Source organism: Manis javanica, chromosome X (genome assembly GCF_040802235.1).
Source record: "Manis javanica isolate MJ-LG chromosome X, MJ_LKY, whole genome shotgun sequence".
Classification (NCBI taxonomy): domain Eukaryota; kingdom Metazoa; phylum Chordata; class Mammalia; order Pholidota; family Manidae; genus Manis; species Manis javanica.
The window spans coordinates 20,569,719-20,576,733 of NC_133174.1; the positions used below are offsets into that span (position 1 = coordinate 20,569,719).

The following is a 7,015-nucleotide window of genomic DNA, read 5'->3' on the forward strand; positions in this document are numbered from 1 at the left end:
AGAGGGCTTTGGGTGTGGGGCTCAGAGCCTACAGAATTCTGAGCAGTCTTAAAATAGACACAAGATGAGATGAAGTCTTCTGAACCTCAGCCACCATGCTTGCACAACTGTCTTACATAAACAATTCCTGGTCCCTCTTCCTGGTTGGAATCTTGGCACTAGGCCTGCCAGCTTTCTCCACTGGTCCATCCCCATCTGGGGCGGGCCTGCTCCCTTCCCTGCTTCTGGGGCTCTAGCCCACTCCATACGGACAAGCATCTTTAAGATGTCTGGTGACAGGCACAACACCAATGGCCTACCAGACTTAGCGAATAGAAGCTGGCCCAAAAGCCCAGAGGGGTAATCTAATGTGGAGGCTACAATGGAGATAGCCTCAGACATTGAAATGAGCTTGAAATTGACCAGAGATGGTGGCAGAACTGGAGATGGTCATGGCCCCAGCCATGTCAGCACAGAAAGTCAAGACAGAGATGCAGAAAGTTCAAGTGAATACATCAACTGGGAAAGCATGGAAGATGCTGACCATTTCTTCAGTAATGAAAAATTCTTCCAGTACCACTTAAAAGTCAAAGAACTAGGAGAGGAAATAGAGATGGAGGTGGAAGAGGGAGAAGAAGAGCAGCCCCAGGTACAGTGCAATGTAGCCAACCCTGATGGGCATTTATCAGATGAGGAACAAACCCTGAAGTACTGGGTGTCCTCCGAGACATGTGCCCCGCCTCACCCCCACTGGCGAGTCCTTACTACTCTTCAAGAGCAGCAACTAGGTTCAAGGCCCCGCTTTATATATGAGGCCTGTGGGGCAAGAGTCTTTGTGCAGCATTTCCAACTGCAGTATGAGCTTAAAGGCCATAATGGTTGGGTCAATACTGTGCACTTTAACCAGTGTGGCACCTGGCTGACTAGTAGCAGTGATGATCTTACAGTGATAGTGTGGGACTGGGTGTGCCAGCAGCCAGTACTGGCTTTTGAGAGTGGCCACACAAATAATGTCTTCCAAGCCAAGTTCCTTCCCAACTGTGGCGATTCCACCCTGGGCATGTGTGGCCGTGATGGGAAGATCCAGATCGCAGAGCTGCCGGCTATTCCACACTGCAAGAATACTAAGTATGTGGCCCAACACAGGGGAGCCTCCCATAAGTTGGCTCTTGAGCCAGACTCCCCTTTTAAGTTCCTAACTTCAGGGGAAGATGCAGTCGTTTTTACCATTGACCTCAGACAAAGACCACCAGCTTCAAAAGTGGTGGTAACAAAAGAGAGAGCGAGCACAAAATAGGGCTGTATACAATCACTGTGAATTGTGCCAATATGTATCAATTTGCAGTGGGTGGACAAGATCAATTTGTAAGAATTTATGAGCAGAGGAAAACTGATGAGAGGGGAAATAATGGAGTACTTAAGAAATTCTGTCCTCATCACTTGGTTAACTATGATTCCAAAGCAAAGATCACCTGCCTTGTATACAGCTACAATGGCACAGAGCTCTTGGCCAGTTACAATGATGAAGATATTTTTCTCTTCAATTCCTCCCACTGTGATGGGGCCCAGTATGTTAAGAGATACAAGGGGCACAGAAATAATGCTGCACTCAAAGACATCAGTTTCTATGGCCCCAGAAGTGAGTTTGTGGTGAGCAGTAGTGATTGCGGGCACATCTTCCTTTGGGAGAAATCATCCTGCCAGATCGTTCAGTTCATGGAGGCGAACAAGAGAGGTACCATAAACTGTCTGGAACCCCATCCTTACCTACCTGTGTTGGCAACCAGTGGCCTAGACCTTGATGTCAATATCTGGGCCCCCACAGCTAACACTATCACTGAGCTTATTGGGTTAAAGGATGTGATTAAGAGGAACAAGCAGGAATGAGATGAAGATTTCTTACACCATACTAACCTGTATGACAGCCACAGGCTCTGGCTCTTCAGACATCGACTGGCACAGAGAGGTCATCGCCAGTGCTGAGGAAACCCTGGAGACGGGGTCATTGGTACAGACTGGGAAGTGTCTTTCAGTATCTCAGATACATCCCAGGAGAGAGAGAGCCAAAACCATGTGCAGTGCCTGCCATCCTGAGGTCTCATACCTGCTCCAGCTAGATGTCACCTCAATAGGCTGGACTTCAGTTTAACTAATAGATTTGGCTTTTGCCGCTTTTATGTTTTCCTCATCCCTTCCATCTCCTTCCTCTATTTTATTTCTGTCTTTCCTCAAATTCTTCCCTCATTCCTCTTCTCTCAATTGGTTTCTTTACTTCTGTTTCTTACATCTAGCAATAGTTTATGCCAATAAACTTTTCCTTTGTTCTCTTATGGTTGATCTCTGAAGGTCTCTAATTCATGTACACATATGTGCACATGCACACACACATACACACACTCTCCTCAGAGAAAAAGAAAAGGCGGGTAAAGGTGGGTAGATCAAGTCCTAACAAGATAATTCAACCCTCTAGCACAAATAACTTGGGGTTGTCTGCATTTTCTGAATCCCTATGTTGATATTAATTAATTTGAGTAGATAGAGGCTGGTAAGAATTAAACTTAATCACATGACATTGTTTACTCTGCACTTTCAATTCTCTTGAAGTTTCACAGATGAGAACTCTCACAGGACTACCTTCCAGGAAGTCCTCCTGGAACAGCCATCTCTTATAAGATAATAGCCAGGAATATAAGAATTCCTAATATTTGAGAATATATATTTGAACTAACTTTAAGAATAACTTAATGTTGCAAGAGTTATTTATACTTAAAGATAATTGTTTGATATTAGTGGAAGAAATATCCTATTAGACATCCATGCATTGCTTAAAATTCTCCTTGGCTGTTGATAACAGTTTCAATTGCTTTTTAAAATATTTTAAGCCTTACTTAATGGTAATTTTGGGATGTTGGATGTCTAAGTAATGTTCATTAGTAATACTGATTTTTGTTTAACACCCATTATTTGTGTAAGCGTATGCAGAGCCTTGCCTTCCCCCCAGTATCTCGGCTTCCTTTGATCATACTCCTTAAGATGGATTTTATCTCAGGTCCCTTGAGAGCAGGTTGAGAAACTTAACATAATGAAATTACACTTTGGAATGGAAAATAATGACCAACGGTCCTGCTTGCTGAGATTCAAAGTTAGGGACAACTGTCTGGGGGCCTGGGGCAACCCCTACCAAAGTCTGCTGTCAAGAAAGGACCATAGAAGTCCCAAAAGAACCCCATGAGTCTGAATTAAGCCTTGGGTTTAAAACAGGACATACAGGGAACAGTTACCAACTAGAATCCCAAGTGTGGGGCAACTACACAATTGTGTGGGGTGTATACCAACAACAACAAAGCATTGAGAAAACATTTGGAATTTCTAGTGACACTGGGTGGCTGTGAGAACAATGGCAGGAGAGGATTCATTATCCAGTTTTTTTCCCCTGCTGTTTGGAAGCAGGTCCAGTTCGTGTACCATGAACTAAAACTTTTGTCAGAGTTCCCTGCATGGTTCTGAGATTGTGCTGTAACAGGCATTTGGAGAGAGAATTGGAAAGCAAAGTTCAAATAGCAGCCATAGTAGTTTTATACTCAGGAACTCAGGGCAGTGGTACGTTGTTCCTTACCTGCTGCTGTCTTCCCTTAGTGTGAGGCAGCAGCTGGGCCCCCAGCTACAACAGCTCCCCCGCGTGTCTTCCTTCAGCTTCACCAGCTCCAGTGCTCACTTCTGCAGGGCGCTCATGTCGTCCGAGTTGGAGGTTTGGAGGCGGTGAAAGATCAACACAGGTCCCAGTCTGTCATTGTGGGTTCCTGCTATTCCTCATGGATTCCAGTCTATCCTTGCCCACCCCATTTCACATCCATCTCTCCTTCCTGAAATCTGTGCTGACTTTAGGCTCCAGGACCTGAAGTAAAGACAGAAGCTTTATGAGGACCACTTAACCAACCAACTCCCACAACCACATGCTATCAGGTGCCTGTTGTAAGCAACCCCTTTTATGTATATCACCCCAGGATTTCTGTTTCTGTTAGAACCCTGACTGATATAACCACCCCCACCTGCTTTGAACTGAGTAAATCCCCAGATTACTTGGAGAGAGTGACATTTTTGAGGAACAAAAGTCCTCTAAAGAGAGATTGGACTTTAGATAGGGAGTCGAATAACTAATTTGTAAAGTTATGATTATAGGTGAAATGGATGTTAATTGCTACAATTTTAATTTATGCAAATATTGGTCCTATTAGCATATAGAAGAGAGCAATACAATATCACCATCAGCCTTCCATGAGATGGCAGGCAAAGCTAACAATTCTGTCATATGAGCAGGCAAAACTGCACCTTTAAATTGACTTTTTCAGCACCAATTATTTTCATTCCAATACGGAATGTCTGCAGGATAGTTCTGTGTAGGCCCTCATGGCCTTTATACAATATTATAATTGTCTCCTAATTATGCACAGAATTTATCTGCATAAAGCTGTGACAGATACCAAAGTATACTTTTAAAAAGACCTCTTCTGGCATACATTCCTTAAAAGGGCAGGTGTGGAAAAGAATAGACATGGAAAAAATATGTAATGGAGCCTAATTGCTAAATGGCAGGCCAAAATCTTTTTGGTGAGTTGTTAGTTTGACAGCGACCTTCAGCACTGCTCATGCTACCATGTTGTGAGCCAAAAGCAAATGCAATAAATTTACTCAGACTGGATCTCAGCCATCCTGTGATCAACTTCTATGAACTCCACTCTCTTAATTTACCTTGACTTCAGTCTCTTCAACAGTAAAATAGAAGGTTTACATTTTTAGACTTAGTTCTTAGAGACTTATGGAGCACTTAATATGTATTTCTCTCCTAAACAGTGAGAGTTCAGAGATGGATGTATGACAGTCCAGGTTCACTAGGAGCTAGATACAGATACTCTAGTCTCAGGCTATGTTCTGGGTCTGGGATACTTTTATTGGTAGGGGCTAGAAGTTTCCTGTCCCTCTGTTTTATTCAAAGTACAATGTTTATTTTTCTTTACAGCTTTGCAGCCTCTTTATTCCAAACCCATTATTTAAGCAACCATTTACGGAAATGAGATACACATATACTATCCAGAATACTTGTGTCATTTCTCAATTGTTCTTCATAAAACCCATATTAAGATGGACAACAGAAAACTTAAGTTCAGAGAAGTTAACTTTCTAAAGTTATTGAGCTAAGAGGTGCAGAGTAGGATCTCAAATAGAACTTACAACTGAATGAATCCTACAAATAGTAGTGCATAATATAGTTGTTTTGGTGCACGGTAATTTGGCTTAATTGACAGGAGAAATTGAGACTCCACATCTCAAGATTCTTCTGTGACATATAAGAGTCACCTTTCATCTCACGTTGGACTTCTGTCAGCTATATGGCAGTTATGTTAGCAACTCAAGCCTCTGAAATTGAATTGTAGGCCTCTGAGGAGAAAGCATAAAACAGCAACAACAATGAGCCACAGAAAAAAAAAACAACGAAATATAAAAACAGTACATCCTAGAGTAGGTACAGTAATTCTAGGCTCAGCTACACATTGATCTGGGGGACATTACCTGAAAAGCTTTCTGGTTATGAATCTCTGTCTAGAATCAAATTCAAATCACAGCTGAGTCTCAGCAATTGGTTCTTTTGATTCTTTTGCTAAAAAGCTATAATGACCAAGATAGTCTAGGGACTATCTTCCTCAGCTGACAGTTTGGTCCAACAGTGTGAAGGACTGAGACCTATGAAAGATAATCATTAAGATCTTGGGTCATATAGAGAAGCCTTTCTTTTTTACAGTGAGTTGCTAAGAGACAGATTTGGGCCTTAAGGGTTACCTTCGTAAGACTAGTAATTGGTGATTGATAGTCACACTCATGAAAATTTTTTTCAACTTGCCATTATGAATTCTTGATGAGTAAGGGTAAAAAAAAATTTTTTTTTGAAATATAGCAATATACTTAGTTTAACATCACCAGATATAACCAAACATTTTGGGGCAAAGATTTTGTTCCACATGCTTTCTTGTAGTAGTTCCTTCTCAAAAAAAGTCTCTATAGAATTTTAGGGTGATGGCACTACTCTGTGTGGTGCTGGAGTGGTGGATATATAAGTCAATGCATTTGTCCAAATTAACAGAACTGTACATCAGAAAGAGTAAACTTTAATATATGCAAACTAAAAGAAATTCAACCTATATGTCAGGGGATCTCAGAATGGAATACACACTGTGACAAACGAATCAAACTCTGCTACAAATCTGTAACATAACCTCAATGAAGGAGATGGAAGAAAAAGAAGTTGGCTAAATAACTGTCAAATGGTGGTTCAAGAACGACTGTAAGGCTAAAGACAAAAAGAACTGTACATAAAAACTGTACTCTAGTTGGCGTATTTGTTTCTCACAAAGATTCAAGGAATAATTCTCAACCTGCTTTACATATACATCTTGGTTTGAATAAAGTAAATGGTGAGGACCAAGTTTCTTATTGTCAGAGAGAGAAATTATAGATAACCAAGAAGGGGAGGCTAGATGAACTCAGCAGCAATGACTTAAGAGTTGGAGATAACAGTATGAATTCACAGGTCAGCATAACATATATATAGATGGGGAAATGCAGAAATAATTAGAGAAATGTGAGCAACCACAGGTTAGTGTACTGACATATATTTCATAGTCTCTTCACTGAGAGGACCTGGGAACAGTGACACTCCAGTAGTAGTGAGCACTACCAGCACCTGTCTCTGGATTTCTAACACTAGAAATGAATGAAATGAACCAGGGATCCTTAGAGAAATGGCTGATCTTACTTCTGGGGCAGAGAATACACAAGATAAACCTGGGGTATCTTGTAGTGTCAGACGGCAAGGAAGAGGGATGAGGGTATAATCAAAGTGACACATGAGACAACAGACAGTTCCCAATGGCCAAAGCCGGAACAGTGTGACCAGAAAAGCCACAAGTAATATGGCATTGCATTGTGACCAAAATATTAGATAAATATTCACAAGACGGTCATGATATAAAGAAATGAGTAA

The 7,015-nt window shown here is 41.5% G+C and overlaps 1 pseudogene; it reads left to right on the forward strand.

Moving 5' to 3' along the window:
• The first annotated feature begins 361 nt into the window (after positions 1 to 361).
• On the forward strand, positions 362 to 2,127 carry LOC108396624 (DDB1- and CUL4-associated factor 8 pseudogene; annotated as a pseudogene).
• Positions 2,128 to 7,015: the final 4,888 nt, after the last annotated feature.